We start from the raw sequence: 24135 nt of genomic DNA, 5'->3' as shown, positions 1-24135 counted from the left end.
AGAAACACTTCCACCATTCTGAGCCATTACTCTGAATAGAGCTGAGTGTTTGTATTCCTGAAAGGGGTAAAAAGCAGTAACTCTATCCCCAATGATCAGCACAAGTTTATTCCCACTGCTCTGCTGGGTATGAAGGTGGACATGGCTAAAGAACCAATCTTCATTTTTTCAATATGATCTCTCTAACTCTATTATTTAATATACAGAGATATGACAACTGGGCAGCCTCCCAAAAGAGTCATAGAACAAGCAACGTTATGTGGTGTATGCAGTGTATGAAACTGGGTTTCCTTGTTGTGCGAAACACTATGTAACGAAAATGAAAGCTGTAGATGTTAAGACTCACTGACCACAACAAACCAGTACAAAATCACTCCACGGACTTAAAAAGAAGTCTAGAATTAAACTCAGTAGTCACAGAAATCTGGAAAGGAGCTTCTCAGGAAAAGAGCGTTCTTACAGTTTTGGAGAAGCCTAATTAAAATGTGCATGCCTAGAAAGTACTGCATTTTTATGGCTGCTTGCAGCCCTCTACAGAACCTCTACGTAGAAGGCAGGCTCGAGCCTCAGAAAGTGATTTCTCATTCAATTTTATATATTATGCTTTCATTTGAGTACTTGATGCATAAAAAAAGTAGAGAAATTAGAAAGTACAGCAAGCAGTGTACACATATTGAGTACATAGTAGTCTAGAATGACTACTATCCCAAAAACAAATGGCAATCTAACATGGTAATTCACAACATTAAGGTTAATAACAAAGACTTTCTAAATTTCTATCAAAATTAAAACTAAACAAATATGCCATCCATTCTGGTCAGTGAAATTCGTTTTCTACTCAAACAGTTACACTGAAATGCATTCAATCTGAACCAATATTAAAATATAGACAGTACTAGCACTTCCAGAATAAAGTGAAGACTATCTTGACATAACAAAACAAAGAGAATTTTTATCTATATTAAAGAAATTAGGAGAAATCTGCAAAGCCCCTTCAAACAGTACAAAAATAGAGAGAAAAATGTCAAAGACACATCCTGAGCTCCTCCTCCCACAGCAGAAGCCTTTTTTGAAATAAGAACACAATTATTTTCTTACTTTCTAATGAAAATCTGCACAATCTGTGGCTACAATTTAATTATTATTACTTATGAATTAATTTCAACTTCTAAACAGCAAATAAATATTCTTTTGCACGGTAGGTGATTATGACTGAAAATTGCGAAGGAGTAAAAATTTTGCAGGGTCTAACAATATTGTTTTGTAATTTGAAGGATTTTAGTGCAAGTAGGAAAAGCAGAACCCAGGGACCTTATACCAGTTTGCATACTTAACTTTTAGATACCAGACTTTTGCTCCAGAACAACGGAAAAAAACTCCAACCAGTTATATGAATACTTAACTGTTTACACCTCTAGGGGAGAAAAAGATGTTTTAGTTGTTGCATACCACAGTCAATGGGATAGCATGTTACCTAAAAGACTTCAAAAAGTATTAGACTTCCATAACTCAAGTGTTCTTTAAATAGTCTTACTAAGATTGTTTGGGATTGACTTTAAAATTTCAAAATAATTTTTAATAAGATACACCATATTTTGTATTAATCCTCATAAGTTCTATGGTCGTGGGTGCAAACACAGCTATGGTGGCAAATGCTAATTTTTTTTTCATGGCAGTAGCTGTTTGGCGAGTTTTTCAAATAAAAGAATGATTTTGCTTCTAAAATTAGAATAAAAAGTCCTAGGGCAAGAACCTGAACTATAAGGTGAAAGTTAAGGCTGCCTTCCTTAGTTTCATACTATTAAAGTGAGACTGAATCCTAGGAAGTCTGCCATTAAGTCTACACAGGATTTTAGCTTAATTCTGGTAACAAGAAATAAGTCTATTGAGTCATCATTGTAACTAAATTCAGGATAACAGCCCAAGACTTTGATTTTCACTCATACTTTCTGTTCCTCTTTATAAAGCAATACACCTAATTGTCTCTAGGATACTGACAGCAACAGACCAAAGACAATTCTGAGATGAAACAGTTGCAAGCGAGACTCTCCTACTCCACAACAAAGATTTCATAAGCTATAAAAGGCTACCACTTCTTTCATTAAAGATGTTAGATAAGATCTGCCTAATTTTAGATGGTATATAGCTTTGAGGGAATTAAACATACATAATTATACCCTAAATTACTAATAATTTAAGTACTAACAATTACTAATACATTTTTTTTTATGCCTCTGGCTTGTCTTGCCAGAACCATAGACTGACTTCTGCTACACTGACAATCAGTATTGTTCTTTCTGATAGAACAGATGTTGACCACACTACATATACTGCAATGTTTTGATTGAAATCCAATAAATTAACTTGTTACCACACTTATGAGTGATTATGAAAAGCCAGATTAGATGTAACTACTTAGCACAGTCTTTCAGCTGATCACTATATTCCTTTGCTTGCTTCTTGTACATCCTACAAATGAGAAACTGTGTTGCTTTTGTTTAGTGGGAGGGGGCGTAGGGGGGCCGGCTACGGTGAAGAGAAGACGTGAAGAAGCTGGAAATTGGGCACAGAGGGGGAGGTGTGAACCCTTGGGCCCTCACCTCTGGGCCTCTCACCGGGTGGCCAACTGGGCCTGACTTGGCCCAGCCCAGCTGCAAGAAGTGGAGAGGAGATGAGATGTGAAGAGAACCTGAGAGGCATCTGCCTGCCTGTTGTGAAGAATTTCTTGTGAGAGGAACGGCTGCAGACGCCAAGGTCAGTGAAGAAGGAGGGGAAGGAGTAATGCTGCTCCTGGCAGAGATTTCCTTGCAGTCCATGGTGAAGCAGCTTGTCCTCCTGCAGCTCCTGGAGGAAGAGAGATCCACCTGCATCCTGTGGAGGACCCCACGCCAGAGCAAGGGGATACCCAAAGGAGGCTGTGGCAGCCAGTTCCTGAGGGACTGCACCCCATGGAAAAACGACCCATCCAGAGCAGTTAACGAAGGACTGTAGCTCATGGGAGGGACCCCACGATGGAGCAGTGGAGGAATGTGAGGAGTTCTTCCCCCGAGGAGGAAGGCATAAAATATGCAAAGAGGCAATTTTACGTTCACCATAGAAGGTCTTCCAAAAACCGATTATGTTTTTCTGTTGTAGTTTAGCCCTGCTTGGGACCAGACTACGCAGTCTCTCTCTCACTCCCCCCACCCTCCGAGAGAACAGGGAGAGATAATATAAGAAAAAGGCTCGAGGTTTGAGATAAGGACAGGGAGAGATGCTTAAAGTTACTGTTATGAGTAAAACAGACTCGACTTGGGGAAAACTATTCATTTATTACTAGAAACAGGAGAATAATGAGACAGAGAACAAGATAACTTCCCTCCACCCCTCCCTCTTCCCAGTAACTTTAAGGACCTTCTGTGGTGAACGTAAAAATGCCTCTTTGCATATTTTATGCCTTACGGCTGTATTTGCCAAAATGCACAATATGGAACATTTTGGTGACAGGAAGAGAGATTCTGTGCCCCAAATCTTTGTCAATGGCAACTTATTCTAGCTATATTAATGGAAAAACTATATGAGGCTTCTATGGAAGCAGGAGAATACTACCACAGAATTATCGAAACATTAAATTGAAGGGATTCCTGCAGGCCATCTATTCTAATCTCCTGCTTAAAGCAGAAATACTGCAAGCACTAGATGAGGTGATAGATGTGTCCAGTCAAATTTTGAAAAACTCAAGAGGACAGACACTTCCATATCATCCGTCCCCAGGTAACCTGGTTCCAGTGCTGCACTACCCTTCTAAGGGAGAAGTATTTCCTACTAACCTATTCTGAACCTCCCAAAGACCAAGCAGTGATCATCGTACTTCATAGTCTACCAGCAAGGGGAATAGTCTAGCTCCACTAGCTTTGAAGCTGCCCATCAAATAGAGATAAGTTTTAATTAAATTGCCCCTTATCTTCCTTTTCACCAAACTAAAAAAAGTCAGCTCCCTCAACCTCATTATCCAAGTCATCTGCTTTAGGCTCCTAACCACTTGACTTATGGAAAGCATGAAAAGGCTAAGACCTCCTTTTTCATTCATTCTGTGCTAAATATGATGCTCTGAGCCTAAATCTGAAGACAGTGATATAAAGTTTTGCATGGAATGCAGCATTAAGATTTGGATAGGATTTCTATGAAACCATACCTTAAAACTGGCCTTTTGGAAATCCTTCCAAGAAGCAAAGATAACTGCAAATCTGAGGCCAAACCAGCATCTTCCTGCATCACCACTACATTCTTTAAATTATATCTTTCCCTAACCACTTCAGATGAAGAACAGTAATGCCCAGAAGAAATTATTGTAGTATCTTTTTATTATCGCACACTCAAAGTATTACAGTCAGACATTTTCCTTTGCTTCATGAATTGTCATTGACTATTAGCTTTCCTTCCTCTTGACCCTCTAATTTGCATTATCCTCTCCTGTAACTGCCTCCTTCCTTCTCATTTCACCATATTTGACAAATATATTTGATAAAGTTCTCTCCCTTTTAATCCAGTAATAGTTCCTCCACTTAAAATTCACTAATCACTCAAACCCTACAACAATAGGCAGCGAAAGTTATGAACTGTTTGACTCATTTCCCACAAATCTTCAGTTAAAATTTCAGGATAGCATCTTGCATAATAATGCAGTAGTCCTGGTTTGAGCTGGTGGCAAGTCTAAATAGTAAACAACACTAGCGTTTCAGTTGTTTTGGTTGTTAGGAGACACAGACTTTCTCTAACCCCCATTCTCTCCCAAATCCCTATGTTAGAGGAAGAATGCTTCAGCAGGACTGTTCAGTATCGAATGAGAAGCACACACATTTGTTTATTATTAGATAAACCCAAGATAAATTGTTCAAAGTCCACATTCAATTGGTGTTTTGATATTAATATTCTTAGAGGTAGTTAAATTTGATATGCAAACACAACAGAAGAGGTTACGTATCTGCTCATTTGACATTTTTTAGCATGTGAAATTGTATTTTAAAATAAATTAGCTTGAGTAATTGGATATTCTTTTCACTAACACACTGCTTTAGCTTTCTACTTTTAAAATCATTTACCATAAACAATAAGAACATGAAGAAGTCAGCTTTAGCCTCAGTAACCTTAGGGCTGTAACAGCTTTTTTAGTGATGTTGAGATTGCAGGTATACCTTTTTGAAAATAAAACTGGGTATTCTTTTTCATTGAACTGACAGAGATAAGAACAATTAGTCACAAAACAGGAACTTATGACATATTAGGAGCTTGTCCTCAGTTCAGGAAGAACTTTCAATTATTATCTAGCATTTGTTCTTACAGAGGAACAACAGTAGAATGGGAAATACAAAAAACTATGCATAATTTTACTATATTTCTTATTTCTAAGTTTCAATCTGAGAAAATGTATATTATTTTATTCACTTAGTTTCAACAGGAATATTGCTCTCAGGAACATCATTTTCAACCAAAAGTATAAGGGAGGATAGACTACTCACACCCACTAACAAGTCCATGTACTATTTCCTGTTTAGTAGAAAGCATAATTTTGGGGTAGATTTTATAACGATTCTGCTCATACTATTTCCACTGTCATACACATATTTTCTTTTACTCTCTCCTAGCAGGGTGATTTTAAATCTCACTCAACAGATACTATTTATGTTTTATATTTTATGTGTTCTTATTTGTGTTAAGTGTGGTGAACTTAAGGTGGATGAGAAATGCAGACTGCACTCTTGCGTATGTTCTTTCTCACACTGAATCAAAGATAGCTTAATTCTGAAATCTGCACTTACCTTCCCTCCACATACAGTGGTGGAACTCCTACCACTACATCTACCAAAATGCCAGGGACACTTACACTAGAAAATTACTACCATTTCCACTTCCTACAGGAACTAAGAGGCTGCTGAAGACCAGTATGTTACACTGAGCGTATGCTGTTACATCTTAACTATCCAGTAACAGGGAGTCTTAAGGTTCATCAGGCTTCCAGGCTGCATTCTGGCCAATCATGATTAAATTGTGTGATCACATACCTGAGCTGCTATCACATCCCAGCTCAACAGAGTTAACCATTAATTCATCAGGATCAACTTTGTGAACTCCATCCTAAAAATGAAGGTTTTCATACGGAAATAAATTCCACTACTGCAGTTATAATTATCCTAATTTGATACATGAAGAATGAGAGACAGAAAAGCTAAGCAACTTGGAAAACAGTCATTGCAAGGTGTCACAGAGTATATGAAACTGAAGCCTTAAAGACAACTTAAAATCCTTGGTTATCTAAAATTTAATCCTCTTCCCTCCATGATATAAAGACTTTGTACTTTTTAATTTTACTGGTCTTTGGATTCTTGCACAATCTTGTATCACAATAGTATCTATGAGTCTTCTTTTCTCATTTAATAGTAGCTTCCAGATATTACGCTTTGTCCTTGCATTATTCTTTTTTTTTTCCTTTAGCCCATATTTCTCTGTCTTTCTTACTTTAACAAGTTTTAAATGTATGTGCCCAGTGCAACCAGGCCACCTGTCTCCTGTGCTGAATTGCCCCTAGCAAATAGGGCCTTTCTGTGCAGGGCTGCTGATGGCCTCTGAGGGAAAGGCTTCATTCCTTCTTTAGATACTGATTCAGCACAGCTGGGTGGGGAAAGACAGGCAGGAAGCAGCAGGAAGAATGAACTTGCATTAAACATAAGAAGTGGAAGATTACAGACCACTAGGGGGGATCAAACCTCATGATGTTATCACGTCCATGATCCTTGTACAGCCTTTCCATTAACATCATACTATCCTGACTACCTCTGTCCCGAAAGAGTCAGAAGAGTGTTTCAAGAATATTGTAGGATAACTCAGGATTAAAATAAAGAGAAAATTATGCAAAAGCAAAAATAATTGTTCTAAACTCTATCATATTTCAGATTTTAACAGCTACAAGTTTTAAAGTGTGTTTATATATAGCAACATAACATAACAAAACATATAAGCCAAGGAAGAGTAAAACAAATGGCTTTTAAAAATATCGAGCATAACACAGAAAGAGATGTCAGGCTAGTGACTAGTGACATATGTCTTGGGTGAATTACCTAGGAGAGGACAAAGGTGATTTCTCCACTCAGCCACTGAAGAAGCCCACAGACTGCCTACTACTAAGAGAACAGTTATATATTACCACAAGTTTAGTACAAACCTGTAACTGAAACATCTTTTGAATAAAAAATTCTCAGCTATTAAAAATACCGGTGGAAAGACAGGAAACACTATACTTCATAAATATAAATTTAGAAAGTAATTCTTCTCTAGATAGCAAGACTGAATACCGTCAGAAGCAAACTTTACGACTGATAAAACACATTATGTCTCAAGGCCCTGAAAAAAGGGTTAGTAAACCTGAGTAGGTGATAGCATAAAGTATATTTTCTAATCCTATAGGACACTTTAAATGAGGACCATATATTCCTTAAAAGTTTCACCCAATGCTTTTAACAGTATTTGGATCAGCAAATTTCTTATGTAAAAAAAAAAAAATAATATCCAGAATAATACCATGCAGGCAGGGAAGGAGAAGAAGAGAAAACAAGTAACCATTTCCCCTACTATTCTGAACACATTTACTTTTAATTTAATATTTGCTATTTGTAGTCTTGTGCTCTCTTTGAGAATTAAATATTGTTAAACTCCTTTAATTTCAGCCTCTCTCCTAGCTGTACATCTGCCTTTACAAGAAGAGGAAAAGAAGCTTCAGCCACTGAATAGTCTCTTAACTTTCTTTTAAAAAATATCTTTTTCCGTTCAAAGAAATGTAGAAAACTGGTTCCTGATGTGCACTGGAATTTTTGGTGTCTGGTTTTCACCTTTAGAAATCTACTGTTACTAAATTATACTATTATACTAAATTCAGATAAGTTGGGTAATACGTAGCAGAAGATTCTGTTCTTCAGGGAAATGTTTTGAGAATTAAGTTGTTGAAATAGTTCCAACTGCAAAAATCCTGGGCTAATTAAAAAGTTTTCCTAACTCCCTGGACCACGTTGTTTACTTTTCATCTGCATAGCACACAGAGTTAATTGTTTAAATATTTTTTTCATCCACAAAATCCAAGATCTTTCTGTTTTGGAAAATGAAAGATTATATTCCCCTAAACTGCCTTGCCTCCAGGATTTTTACCTAAATCTCTGCCCATCCTGCCATATGTAACAAGAATATTCACCATATCATGCCATACATCAACACATTGTTCTAAGGCTTTTGGAAATACACCTTTTCTTAATCAGCGTGTCGAATTATTGTCTCCTTTTAAAAGCACTTTGTTGTACTAAAACCTTTTATGCTAGGACTACAGATTTTAAAATCTGTTGAAAATGACTCTCATAACAAAGATTAAACAGACAATAGCTGTGCAATTAAAAATTAGTTCTCTCTAAGATTAACAATCTGTTACTGCTTAATAGAAAAAAAAAGTAGAAAAAAATACAGGATCATCAAAAGATCACTGAGGAGAGAATACAACTTCTGCAGGATGGCCAACTCAATAGTTTAGGACCTTTCTGCCTAGAAGAATGGTAACTGAAATGGAGTATAACAGATCTCTGGGAAATCAACACTGGTATTCACTATTTTTTTTCAGATAAAATTATAAAATAAAAGCTAAAAAAGAAAAATAAGTAAGATGTACTTGTGTAAACAGGTCACAGTTAAACAGAGAAAATCACTATAGCTATGAGTTCTGGAAGTCAAAACTTTACTGATAGTTTGAAGACCTATCAGAAATTCATGGAATAAAGCTTTCAAAATATAACCTTCAGCTTGGGAAATCCCTGAGCTGTGGACTGCCACATGCCAGAAAGTTTCATTTTATGCTTGATCTGTTCTTATTTTGCCTAGGCATTTTTGACTGGCCACTATTAGAGAAACAGCTTCAGACTAGGGGGTGCTTTATTCAAACTGAATATAGCCATACTTTTCTTTTTGTATAAAAAAAAATAATCAAGATTTAAAGAAGATCAAGATTTTGAGACTTTTTAAAAAAATCTTCCTTCTATGTATGCTATACAAAACACCAATTTACACTAAAATTACTAAGGTAAAATATATTCCCTGATTTCCTATTAACCGATGCTTCAGCACAAAACCAGTATTTCACTGTGTAGCTTATTGTTGCATTTCCTGTTATGCCAATAGAAATCTGATCTATTACCAGGGGTCAGAAGCAGGGGGTACCGGTCACATCATAACAAGAAAGAAGTTAATTGTTGATATTTTACTACTAGGAGAAAATCTATTGAAGTAAATAGTATTGCTTTACTGTGACTGATGATAGATTGCACTTCAAAAAATCAACTAGGCATGCAAAGCTTTTCAAGACAGAATTGAAATTATTGGTATCTTAAAGAGTGTATTAATACTAATAATTAGTAATACTAGTGTATTAACCTAATACTTCGAAGTATTAGATTATTTCTCTTGTAAGATATCCCACATCCCTAGCAGAGCATCTTTTTCTTTTGGAAGACAAAAAAAAGGGATTGAGTGAAAACATTGTTAATAAAGACAGAAATAGAAAGATCACACCTCAGCAAACTTCCTTTACATACCCTTAACACCCAATTACTGCATCTAAATTGACTGGCAGGGGGAAAAAAAAAGGTTATTTGAACTTAAGCAAATGCTGTGACTTGGAGAAAACTATATGACCTCATGAAAGATATCATCTACACAAAATGGTAACTCCAAAATCAACTTTCTACTTTTAACAAAATCCACACAATAGTGAAGTGATGGAAGTGAATTTTAAGCAGCAGTGTAACTGGTAACTCTCTTATCCCCCCTTGCCTTCTCCCGAGTACTGAAGACACATATGTTTGTAAAGACAGGGTTAAGTCCTGACAGCTTTTCTAGAGTTTTGTGTGTCGTTTCAAATATGTCAAATGGCTTCACTTGAAAGAGAAATGTAATATGTTTACATTTTAGAATCTATAATAACTGATAAGAATAATCAAATGCTGGTTTTTTTTCCCAATTTGAAAACAGCATTCACTGCACTTCAATTTATTTGGTGTGTTACAGCTACAGTTCTCAATTTTTAAAGTGCAGTCTAAAGTCTAACAAATCATAATTATAAAATTACACAGAATATTTAGACTGACCTACCAGATCAGTTTGCTGTTTCCAAGTCTGCTGCTACTATAACTAATGTGTTAGTGGACAGCAAGAGGAGACAAAAAACACTATCATTTTTGTTCTTGCTTGAAATTTTTAAGCAATTTTAAAAAGCTGAGCCTAAGCTAGCTTAGCTGCCAGGGAAAGCAGCAATTTTCTTCCTTTGAACGTCTACCTACTGACTAATCTTCCAGTCAGTAAGTATTTTCCAAATAAACCGATGACATCTTTCCAGTTTAGGTATAAATGTTAGCAACACCTGAGAAATAGGCTGGTTTTTTTTTTTTTCCTAGTTATTTAAAAAGCATACTAATAGTTAATAATTTTGTTCTTGTGAAGGGGGAAACAGAGAAGGCTAGAAGCTCAGAGAACAGACTGAAAAACAAAGCAGCCTTTAAACTGCCCAGCTGCTCTATTTGCTATTAGCAATTTTCTCAGACTGGCTACTTTCACTTCACTTTAAGAGAACTGTGCAGTTGTCCTACTTAATCCTACTGATCCAGTATTATGAAATATGGGAAAACAATAGACCACATTCACCACTGCCACGTATCAGGGGTGACCCCATCCATGGTGTTCTTCCATTCCCCCACTGGCAGGAAATTGCGCAGAATAATACTCCATTCCCTCACTGTAGGAGAGGAAAAGTGGTATGTATCGCACGCTTCTCATGATTTCTAACCAAATGTAGTCACACCAGTAGAATTGCCTGATACTCTTTCAGTTATATCAGCTATATAGCGTGCTTTGTGACAACTAAGTTCACGAAAACATTTCAAATACCTGCTTGCTGAGTTAGTTTGTTATACTACCACCAGTATTGCTATGAGCAGTACAGTTGTATTTACATGGGCAAAGGACCCCTGCTGAACTAGTCAACACTGTAAGAAGTTATGCAAATCCTTCTCCAAAAATCAACAACGAAGTTTTCAAGAGGTTACCTACTAAGGGTAATACTTATTTGAATTCTTAATCTCCTGCACAAGAAATTAGGACAAAGGAGTTTTCCAACAGTGACAACAAATCCTTTTATTAAGCTTCAAGGTGATAATGAAATGCAGTGTCTACTTTCTCAATAAGCTAACAAAGGGGTTAATAAAACCATGCTGTCAGCCATTAAATACTGCAAAACAGCCTCAGTTTGATGTTGAAATTTTTAAATTTAATCCCTCTCATCCTCATACTTTTTAAAGAAATCTAATTTTTTTTTGTGTTGGAAGCCTTGCTAACACAAACCTTCTAGCTAAGTGAAATACAGTCATAAATCCATTCCCAACAAAAGGATCTTCAGCTCAGTTTTTGGCAACAAAACAAAAATAACAAAGGAGAAAGACCTAGATTTTCAAGTTGTTTCACCTATACAGCATTTTCTCCACACTGCTGTGCAATATTTGAGTTGTTTATAATATGAAGGTTTAAAGAATAACTGCTGATCATGTGACATCACCAGTAAAAAAAAAGACTCTAAAGTATGTTATCATATTTAGGATTTTCATAATGCCAAGGAAGTGTTTACATGTGGGAAAAATAAGAGTGACACCATAGAAAGATAAGGTCAAATAAAAATACAAATAAAGTGTTTGGAACAATAATTTTTAGATCAGATACAAGAAAAAATCTGTTAATGATCACAAAATAAGGGCAGGTGAGAATAGCAAAATTAGTCTTAAAATGGTAAAAATATTTAACAATGAAGGTGCATAGGTACAAGGTAATCTGGAAAAAATCCCCAAGAAGTCTATGTTCTACAATACTAATCTAAACAAAAACTGGTTTGCTCAATTTCATAATGCTTAATATTACCTTACGACAATGACAGTCATTATGCTATCACAAATACTGTATTACTATAATACAATTACATAATGACATAATTATAAAGAAAAAGATCTTGTAAAAGTCCATACAGATTTTTGTTTCATTAGCTATTATAAAGAGTAGAAAACCCTGTAATTTTCATTTGTATCAATAGCATAATATCAGAAAAATAAATTTGGCAACATACTGGGGAGTGCTGCTATCTCATAGCACAGTATGTGTCAGACTTGCACACACGCTGCAACAGTGGTGAATACTTACATGCTAAGTTTGATGTGCTTTGCATGTGTAAAATTCACAGCAAATACAGAGGAACACTACAGCGAAGGTGCAGAGGTCTGCCATGCTGCGACTACATTAAGACCTGTGTGCTGTCAACCAGAGCTGGCTCATAATATGCATATATGTCTTGCAAACATTATCCCATATGCGTAATTTGGACTTATATTACTTTTAATCAATTGTGACTATTCAGCATACTCAGCATTTGATGTATTGTATTGTCGGCAACTTGTTTCCACTATATAGCAAAATACTTTGCTATATGCTTGACTTTTTCCATGTGAGCAGTTCTGCTAAGTTACACTGAATTGCTATTAGGAATTATGCTTACAAATTTAAAAATAGAATACATGCCTATGAAATTTGTTGAATCACTCATGATGCTTAAAGGCAAATTTTATACTGTGTGCTTGTACTCTGTCACTTCCACTGTCAAGCATATCCATTTATCTGTTGGTACGAACTAGTTTTCTTAAAATTTTACAGTTTTTACACAAACTTGTATTGCACGTAGTATCCTCCCTGAAAATTCAATCTAGAAAGCCACTAATGCAATAAAAGCCTTCCTCAGAAAAATATTTATTCAGATGTCATATAAGGAATGGAATACTTCTTTTAACTTTAACAATTAATTTCTCAATGGGTTCCAATATGAAAAGATTTGAATTAATTCTTGCATTCCACAGTAGAAATAGTGAGGAAAAAAAAAAATTGAATGGATATGCCGTAGAACAACAAAATATTAACTCAGAGGAAAGCAGAAAAACATCTAAAATTTTAGAGTTATTATCAGATACTATGAATTTTGCTTGCTTAGAGTGTATTTTGCGATTCTTTGTTTTAATGAATCAGGGTATAAATGAGATGATCTGAAACAGTTGAGAATGTAAGGAAACTGTTCAAATCAAAATGCATTGCTTTTCCAATTTTTAAACTCAGTTCTTGGTGACTAGTGGCTAACAAACATCACCGCAGTCAAACGAAGAGCTTAAATATCTCAAGAATAATTGTATTCTTGTGGTTTTAATCTATTGTTAGTTTTAGAAATGATTACAGAATTTTAAAAAAATTCACATGTCTATTTTATGGTAGTCAATTCTTTGCACTGCCCAGAATACAGTGCTAGATTTATCTGTGTTAACATGTAAGGAGTATCTTAAGGTCCACATCTTGCAAAGACTTAAATAAATATAAAATGTATACCCAAGGCATATACTGGAATTCATAGGACTGCTCACATCCTAGCATTTTGCATGCTTTTAAATAATTGCTGAAAGAGTTGCTTGCACTTCCAAATCAGTCATTTCTTCAATGTAAATTCCACTTCAGAGAGAAATGTTTGTGAACTGAACTGTTTTTACATTATTCTTAGTAAAAATAAAAAACCAAACCCTTAAGAACAATAACTGGGAAACGGGATATGATTGTAACATAAAAAAAACTTAAAAAGATAAACAATCAGCCTTAAAAAAGAAAGAAAGTAAAGAAACAAAGCAGTTGCTTAATCAGGTTGGTAGGTGAAAAAGACACCAAGTATTTAGCAAACAAATCTTGCTGTCTAGCAAAATCTCATGGTTTGGCACACTTTTGCTGTTGAATTACTGATGTTGATAGAAGAGATATTTACGTAATTTTTGCTGTGCTAATCTTTTCTGTCTTTAAATGGTATTTCTAGCAATATGTTCAAAAGTAGCACAGTGATATAGTTGAGAGTGACCAGACAGAATAGGTTTTTGATATCAAGTAAAAAAGCCGAAAAGCTACAGAGCTGGTTTTTTTTTTTGGCAAATTATCTTTAATTAGGGGCACCATTTCAGTGGTTTCCTTTTTTCTCCCCTCCTGCCCAATATCTGTTTCACATTTACCAAGTAATTGTAATCTTGTACTTGGGACTCATTCAAATATATTGACATGCTTTGAAGTCTTTACCCATGTACTCATATGATTTTCCCATAGTAGTTCAAAGATTTACAGGCACAATAGGTAGTACATATATTGCACATCTGCATATTTTCTGAATTGTAATTACTGTGTTATTTTTGTAAAATCAAATGTATTTTCAAACTGAATCCTACCTGAGTATACCCAGAAAGTCAACACAATCTTAACAAAGCAATGAACATTCCTGACTGTGAAAGTAAAGGAAGGGTTAGTAGATTTGTGTTACACAAAGTGAAGATCTAGAGAAGGTGAGTATAGATTTATTACAATCAATAATAATTGATGACCCTGTTAAAGAATTTTCATAGTAAGTGCTGAAAAATCTCCTTTTCATTGGACTAGAAGAGTGTGACAGTATGCATTGTTTCTAAAAATCATTTTATTGTGTGAAGTACATAGTAACAGTTCATGAATAATGCCAATGTGCCTTTGTAAGGCATTTGGTGGCAAACATCAAAGGTAGCATGCTACTGAGGTTGTTTCAACGTGATCTCTACATAGTTCTTAGATTTATGCATAAAAACTGCCTCAGCTAATTCCTTCCAATGTCCGCAGACACCTTCAGTCTTTAATGAAATCTTTCCAATGCAATAAAAATTTCAATCACTCAGATGTGTTATATATAAAAACTGTGCCATTCTAGGCACTACATAACATCGCTTTGAAAGAGTGTATAAATTCTGACAGTCCAAACAAGCATGTCATATCTGGGGACAAACTACGTAAGTTTCATGTTATACCCAAGCCTTTGGCTTTACTCCAGGATCATCCAACTTTGGAAGGCTATTGCAAGAGACAGAGTAACTCATGAGGTACTTATGGAACCTTAATAATGTAGGATTTAAATATAGTTTTAGCATCATCAAAATGAATGTAACACCTCCAAACCCATTCCATCTAGAAATTAGATTATCATAGTTGAACACTTTCATCTATCACGTGCTTTTCGTTACAGAAAAAAGCAAAACTAAAACATCCATAGACTCTATCACTCTATCAACAGTGCTTGCTTATAATGGCAAATTCAAATGACACCAACAGTTGTGATGTGCTGATGATAACTTTCAGATAGTCTGTTTCCTCATCAGTCCACTACAGAACTACTGACGGAATCATTCCTGTGCAAAAGAGACATAGTCCGTTCTGCGGTTAACAAAATGTTTTTGTTATATATCAGTAAAATAACATTGATGTAAACTTAAACTATAAAGTCTGAAAGTTTAATATTGCTAATGTTATTGGATGGTTCATAATGTCATTAACATAACTAATGTGGATTTTTGTCTATAAAGGGAAAAACATAATAAGCCAGATAACACTAAAAATATAACTCTTACTAAAAACATCCAGTTTGACAAGGCACATACACAAATAGATAATTATTTCTCTGAAAATGGGATATTCAATTTCAAGTCTAAATTATAAGAAAGCTAAAAGAAACTTAATTTGGAACACTTATGGCACATTTAATGGTAGGGAAGTCTGTGATGAAAAATACTGACACAGATGAAAATAACACTAATTTGTGATAAAGATATTCCATCTTACTATGGATGATTGGCATTGTTATGGTGATAGAAGTGTGTCATGAGGCAAAAATAGAACTTATATTGCACTCTACTAATTAAGGATGAGAGTATAGACAGAGTCAGTTCTTTCAAAGATTAAACGGGTAAGCTTTTAAAGCTCCTAAAAGATTAACTTATTGTGCATAGGCTAGGTATAAGAAGGTAGGCAGAAATAAACAGTATATTTACTACAAACAGAATACAATGGATTATACTTCATGTCTTCTCAGTTTTCAGATACTTGTCATTAATAACATAGCTAAAAAAAAAATAATTGCAGTGATAGTGAATGTGATTTGAATTTTGAGAACTTAGTAAGACATTCAGTAAGGATCCACCTCACAAAAATGAATAAAAGGACTTTATTCTAGAACAACGCTAAACTAATTTTAGATTAGTTCTGTTAGCTACCTCAGGGAATGTTTGAGAGATAACAGCCAAAGGCAACACTATCAAAGGAGAAAATATGCAAGAAATTCCAGCAACTTTCTTATCTTGGTCTAAGATGTGGAAGATACTTTTCTCTTCCTATTTTTTACATTTTTTTCTCTCTTTGGTGAAGGGAAAATAATAGTCTGCATATTGACCATTTCACAGGAAACTGCAAACTTAGAAACAACTTATCAAAAAGGACCACTGTATTTAAAAGCTGAGTATTCCTGATATACAGAAGGTTAAGAATCCAAACCCCAGACCTTACTGCCCAAGTTGATGCTTGTAAGCACTCAGTAGAGGTTCCTGCAAAAAAATCTTGCAAGAGGTTTTTATTGGCCCTGATCAAACTCTGTAACTCCATGCATGAAGAGATACATGATCTTCTTCTCTGTGGCATGATCTGTACCTCCAGATGGAAAGTGTCTCTGGGAGATTTATGGACAGTTTTTGAAAAGCAGTAAAAACTGATTAAGGCAAATTCTCCTACTTTCTTTAAATACGTTAAGTCTTAATAAAATATACACACAGGAAAAAAATATTAAAACCAGGTATTTTTTCACTATATACCTGTCCTTCTTAGAAAGTGGGTGAAACACTGCAAAATTATTTAAAGATCTAAACTAAATTTATGTTTGGCACTGATCCTTCAGACCTCTTTACCTGCCCATCCTCACTCAAGTGAGCAATCCCTTACCCTCAGTAACACTAAGCCTTCTCAAAAGTTCATATAATCATCTTGGTTTTGCATTTGTACCCAGTGACATACATCAAGCTGTTCCAAATGAACAGGCCAACAGTATCCTGGCTTATATCAGAAATAGTGTAGCCAGCATGATGAGGGAAGTGATCGTGCCCCTGTACTCGGCACTGGTGAGGCCACATCTTGGACACTGTGTTCAGTTTTGAGCCTCTCAGTACAAGAAAGACATTGAGATGCTGGAGTGTGTCCACAGAAGAACAATGAAGCTGGTGAAAAGTCCAGAGAACAAGTCTTATTAGGGGCAGCTGAGGGAACTGGGGTTGTTTAGTCTGGAGAAAAGGAGGCTGAAGGGAGACATTTTCATTCTCTACAGCTACCTGAAAGGAGGTCGTAACGAGGTGGGCATTGGTCTCCTTTCCCAAGTAACCAGCAACAGAACAAGAGAAAATAGCCTCAAGTTGTGCTGGGGAGGTTTAGATTGGATATCAGGAAAAAAATTCTTCACCAAAAGGGTTGTCAAGCATTAGAACAGGCTGCCCAGGGAAGCGGTTGAGTCACCATCCCTATTTAAAAGATGTGTAGATGTGGTGCTTAGGGACATGGTTTAGTGGTGAGCTTGGTACTGTTAGGTTAACCATTGGACTCAGTGATCTTAAAGGTCTCTTCCAACCTAAATTACTATGATTCGTGTAATATTTACACTTGTCATTATAGGTTCTGGAATGATGACTACAGAAACATATAATCCCCTCCATTCCTCAAGCTGCATAGCTGTGGGGATCACTTAAAGTGGCTCTTGCTACACCTTGGTTTTGTAAAAAATATCTCTGTGCATCAATAAGATAAGATTAATATAGCTAACTGGAGTTGCAGAGAGAAATCTCTAATTTCAGCTTCCCTGGTTTTACAATCAAACATCAGTCACTCTATTTAATGCTTCTCCCAAACTCTCACATCTACGGAAACATACAGCCTCACTGCATTCCTCAGGCTAGTGCCAATGTCAATTGTCATTAAAAGATCGGTTTTCTAGCTGTAAAATACGGTAAGAAGACTTCTCATATAGCACTCTTGACAGACCAAAATCGTCTCCTGGGAAACCCATAAAATCTTGTGGAAAGTTATAAAACTCTTAATGTACCACAGAGAGCAATCTTCTACAGGCAGGAGGATTGGCAAAAATGACCTTTTAAGTTTTTGCCATCCGTAATTCCTATGACGCTTTTTTTTTAAAGTCATATGCAAGCAGCTACTTCATTTCCTGCTGTTTTAGAGTTAGCTTACTTGAAGCAAACAGAGAAATCATGTTGTAATAACCAAGAGCTCTTCTGCAGTTCTGCAGTGAGTATCTTTTTTGCAGGACATGTGGATTACAGTTTATTATCTGTATTCCATACCATCCCACAAACAGGTACACACACAAACAATCTGAAATTCCTTTAATCTTTAACTTATCAACAGAAAAGGATGGGTAGGCCATCAGGAGACAGGAATTGTGTTATTTTGCATCTTCAACGTAGTTTTAATGTTGTTGATCTGAAGAAGCTCTTCACTTACTCAACTCTCCTTTATTCTGCTTAGCAATACACTGTACATAGTCCATCACCTAACAATAACAGAGAGGAAATCTTGCACCTGTATTTTGAAAATAAACAAAGAAAGAATGAAGTACAAAAAACAACTTTAAAAAATGCTGGTTTTCTGAAGGAAAAAAAGAAAATTTCTAGTAGGTTATTATGCACAATAATAGGCAGGCTTCTTTCAGTATACACAGGAAAACTATTTTTCAAGTCAAATCGGAAGATTAACAGGATTATTTAATTTGCTTTTCAGTAATAAGTGTTTTAGAAGCAGATGTATGTGCGTGTACACAAATACATAATAAAACATAAATATTCAAACATATATATGTATAAATATGTAATTGTTGTGGTTTTGTTTAGTGAGGGGGTGGGGCCTAAGGTGTTAGCTTCTGTAGGAAACTGCTAGAAGTCGCTCCCCTTTGTTCAGTGGACTTGGCCGGGCCTACGGCGGACCCGCTGCTGGCCAAGGCCAAACCAATCGGTAGCAGAATGTCCCATGATAACACCTCTGCGATAACGCAATTAAGAAGGGGAAAACAGAAAAAAAAAAAAAGGGACATTCTGCTACCAATTGGCTCAGCCTTGGCCAGCAGCGGGTCCGCCCTAGGCCCGGCCGAGTCCACTGAACAAAGGGGAGCGACTTCTAGCAGTTTCCTACAGAAGCTACCACCTTAGGCCCCACCCCCTCACTAGACAAAACCAGAAAACTTATATTCCCACAAAAAAATCAAGAGAGGGAAATAAGGGGCCATGCTTTCTGATCTAGCTACAGTTAGAATAAGCATCTGGGTTCTTAGTGGGGTGCCAACACATATCTTTTTCTCTGTCAGCCAAGTGTGTCACAGAAAAAGCCCTGAACAGGATTGGCTTCAAGCAAATGAAATATAAACAACCGAAAACAATTCAAAGTAAAGTGAAACTTGACTGAAACAGAAGTTTAAAATGCTTTGATATCAGAGAGACTATTTAGGTAACAATATACAAATTACAAAATTATATTATTATAAAGGAATACCCAGTGATTCTCTATCAGACCCTGGACAGTAATCAAAAAGCTATGTTTTTTTTAAAGACGGAATTTTTAAAACAGAATCACAGAGTTCTGGGGAATTTTTAACTGTAAAATAATAGAATGAACAAACTTGAGACATATCTATTATAGATAAATTATAGCTATACATATTATAGATAGTACAGTTTTGCCAGTACTTTAAATAAAACCTAACCTACTGGAGATTAGAGAATTCTATTTAGTCAACTAGTAATGTGCACTCATGTTAAAAATGAACAGTGATACTAACCTTAGGAAAGAAATGAGTGTTGAATAATGAAGAAAAAAATAAAAGAAAACAGATCAGAAGATGAAAGAAGCTCAGAAAAAGGAAAAAAACATAAAGAACATTGAAATATTCACATGGTGTCAGTGTAGAGAATAAGTCTTTCAAAATTATTTGCTAAAATACTCTTTGTGCTCTGTGTATTTTTCTTAATCCATAATTATCCTATTGTGCACATATGTAACAGACAATATTATTAATGGAAGATGCACATGTAGAAAAAATAATTTCTATAAAACTTCTTTCTTATAGTGTTTGAAAAAAACTCTACTACAAGATGCTTTCTACCCAAAACTTAGAAACAATATTTGAATTCTGGTTTCAGTTCAGTTAATTGAGGACCCAGTAACTCTCACCTGATATGGAACAGTGCTATGTAAACAGGATGTACTACATGCAAAGGCCTAGGCCAAAACATATCCATGTCCAAAAAATGCTTGTGATGTGTGGACATACTAAAGAGAGACTGGCCACTGAAATAAGCCTTTTAGAGAGCTCTGACATGCAGAATCAATAGAACCCGTGACAAATGAGGGGAAACGCTTCTGTAACTAGGTATGGTAGCAAAAAATGCCATGTAATCAGCTAGGCATTCATCAGCCAGCAGTGTTAACTCTTTAACAATATGTTTTTTGAAAAGAACATTCCAATTCAATCAAGTACTTTGGAAAGTTGAGTTTAAAACAACAAAAATATGTTTATAATGGAAGAGTTTCCAATACATTTAAAAAAAAAAATCACCAAGAGCTACGATGTAAAACTGAATAATCCACAGTATTCCAGAACACAGAGAAACCCAAAGGACAAGTTCCACAGCTGTACGAGCTGCTCAAATTATTTAGATCTGAATTTTGTCGATCAACTGAATTTACATTTCAGAATTCTATCAAATATAAAGGTGGATGTATCACATCAAAGGTTTTTATAGCCAGTATCTTGCCACCAGCACTGGCCAGTGATGTGCCTAGAGAGTAGCATAAAAACAGGGCACACATAAAGCAAAACCTCACCATCCTACCCTCCATGGAAAATGGTGACCTGCATATTAGGAACTTCCTTTGAGCCAGACATAACATCTTTATATTTAATATGCACAGACATATTCTTCTTCTATTCTTGTACTTTGCAGCATTAAAAATATAACAAAGAGATGGCAGATTTTGTATTCTGCTGACGAGAAGCCTGCATTTCTTGCACAGTTAACAGCGCTCTTCATAGGTGTTTACATTGCCCTGAATGATCACTTACAAAACACTAAGCTTTTCTTTAAAAAAAAAAAAGTTTACATATAATTCATTCCAGTCTTCCAAAATGGTATGAAAAATAAAAATATAAGACAAAGACACTAAGAATATTTCCCAAAATAATACTTGAAAAGACATTTAAAATTATTAAAGAGCACTGAGAATGAACCAAAATCAACACAGAAAGGACCATCCTAAGCTCATGTTATGAGCATTTTCTGTACATTCACACAGGAAAAAAATACTGAAAATGCCCAGCCATGCATGTGAACAAAACTATCCTGCTATTCTTAATTGCTACTTCATCTCCGGACTTTTCAGCAAGGTGGAAGGTATTTTTCGAGTAGCAGCATGTGGTTCCATGACAGACTCCACAGGCAGTTATGCTGTAAGTTTTGGAGACTCCTTTATATTCGGATGCTGCTGTTGCTGCTGTGTTGGATTGTCATAACTGCTCAAACAGCATTTTCCTCTCTTCTCAGACATTGAACTCTAAGGATTTTCTCTCGTTTATATAGGTATTTATACATACACATATATGGAAAACCAAACAACTGTATATCATTCTCATAACTTATGTACTATACTATGCCAGGATGGGAAGTTAATGATATCCCTAATTATATTTTTAATATTGTAAAATTATTAAGCTAATCTGATTCTCCTGTTGCACTTCAGTTCTCTTACTTTTTTTGCTTCTTTTTTTTGCTAATGTCATCTAAAACAGAATTGCAAAACTAAACAGTGACTCCTTAAACATACACGTTTGTATCTTTTTAAGCTGAGTGTTGTAGTTCAGCCCTGATCAGGACCAGACTACGCAGTCTCTCTCTCACTCCCCCCACCCTCTGAGAGAATAGGAGGAGATGATATAAGGAAAAAACAGCTCAAGGTTTGAGATAAGGACGGGGAGAAATCCTTAAAGTTACCATCACGGGCAAAACAGACTCGACTTGGGGAAAACTATTCATTTATTTCTAAAATTAGCAGGAGAATAAGACAGGGAACAAGATAACCTCCCCCCACCCCTCCCTCTTCCCAGGCTTAACATTATCTCTACTACCTTCCCCTCCCGAGCAGCACAGGGAGGGGAAAGGGAATGGGGGTCGTGGTCAGTTCATCACGCATTGTTTTACGCTGCTGTATCATCGTCGGGGGAAGAACTCCTTGCATTCCTCCTCTGCTCCATCATGGGGTCCCTCCCACGGGCCACAGTCCTTCGTGAAACTGCTCCGGCGTGGGTCATCTCTTCCACGGAGTGCAGTCCCTCCAGAACAGCTGTCCCAGCGGGCCCTCCAGAGGCCACAGCTGCCTTCAGGCATCCACCTGCTCCAGCGTGGGGTCCTTCACGGGCTGCAGGTGGATCTCTGCCCCTCCGTGGACCTCCATGGGCTGCAGGGGGACAACCCGCTCCACCATGGTCTTCACCACGCGTTGCAGAGGAATCTTGGCCAGGAGCCGCGTTACTCCTCCCCCTCCTTCTCAACTGACCTTGGCGTCTGCAGCTGTTCCTCACAACAGGCTGGCAGACGCCTCTCAGGATCCTTTTTACATCTCGTTCACTTTTCATCTCCTCTCCACTTCTTGCAGCCAGGCCGGGACGAGTTGGGCCCAGTTGGCTGCCCAGCGGGAGGCCAGAGGGTGAGGCCTGCAAGGCCCATGAGGCTTGCGCCTCCCCCTCTCTGCCCCCTGCTCAGCTGCTTCACATCTTCTCCTTTTTTTTTCTGTTTTCCCCTTCTTAAATAGGTTATTGCAGAGGCGTTATCACGGGACATTCTGCTACCAATTGGCTCAGCCTTGGCCAGCAGTGGGTCCGCCCTAGGCCCGGCCAAGTCCACTAAACAAAGGGGAGCGACTTCTAGCAGTTTCCTACAGAAGCTACCACCTTAGGCCCCCCCTCACTAACAAAACCAGAACACTGAGGCACAGAAGAAATTGAAAGCACAAAAGATCAGTAGCCACTTTCAATACTTAATTTAAAACACTATGCAGTACACAGATCATTTCGCTGAATCAGAGCGTCAGCATAAGTATTTGTATAGCTATCTGCAGTAGACATCTCTGTTATAGTTCTCAAGTGGCTGTGATGTAAAAAAAAAAAAAATCACATTTTACAAACCACAATATTACATTAATCAATTAAATCAAATGCTAAAGAGACTAAAACAGAATTAGCTTACTCTTCATTTAACAATAGACATGCAATCTTGCTAATTTACGCAAACGACCAAATGTCTACGAAACCAGTCCTTCAGTTTAGTGGTGAACCAGGAAAACACCTAAATGTAGGAACTGTATACTCCAATGATTCTTTATAGCTTAAAAAAACTAAGCAATAATTTTCCCTGTCTTGCAAGTACCAAAAATACTAAATCAACCAAGCAAAACCAGAAAATAAATACAAAAAATCCCACCACTCTGGGTCAGACTGAGACCTTGGAACCTCCCTGAAGATACTGGTTTTTAATGGAAATGCCAACACCATATATAGCATTGCTAGCAGATGTAGTTTTAATATAAGATAACTTCTCTGCTCCTCTTTTCCATTTCCAAATTGAGCCCAAGAGGCCTAAGATGAGTCTGTTGATCAGGTTTCTTGTCAACTAGCATTTTCAACTTGGTGTGGACTTTCAGATTGACAGTATCATTTTGTGACTCCTGTGTTTTTCTACTTCTGTTTTAATTTATCACTTGAAGTAAATGCACTGGGTGGATACTCATCGAGTGTCCACTTCCCTGGAGGGCTGCAAAATACAATTCCCATGTTCATTGTTGATGGCCTGAATACAGCACCAGTGAAACAAGAAGAATGAACTTCTTAAAATGTCCATAAAGCAGTGGCTCTAAGGGATGGATTAGAGGAATAAACAAAGTAGATTTTGTCTCCGTGGATTTAGTTAATTTCTAAAAGATCTAATGCAAGGAATCTGAGCTGTCTGATGATGGAATTTGTAGAACTATTCTGTGCCTGAAGGTCAGCAAAATATCTTGCTACACGCTAATACCCACTTTACAATATTCCCTATTTTTATCCCTTTTTAAAACATATAATTTAGGAGA

Source organism: Chlamydotis macqueenii, chromosome 4 (assembly GCF_036417535.1).
Source record: "Chlamydotis macqueenii isolate bChlMac1 chromosome 4, bChlMac1.mat, whole genome shotgun sequence".
Lineage (NCBI taxonomy): Eukaryota > Metazoa > Chordata > Aves > Otidiformes > Otididae > Chlamydotis > Chlamydotis macqueenii.
This window is presented reverse-complemented; position numbering follows the sequence as displayed.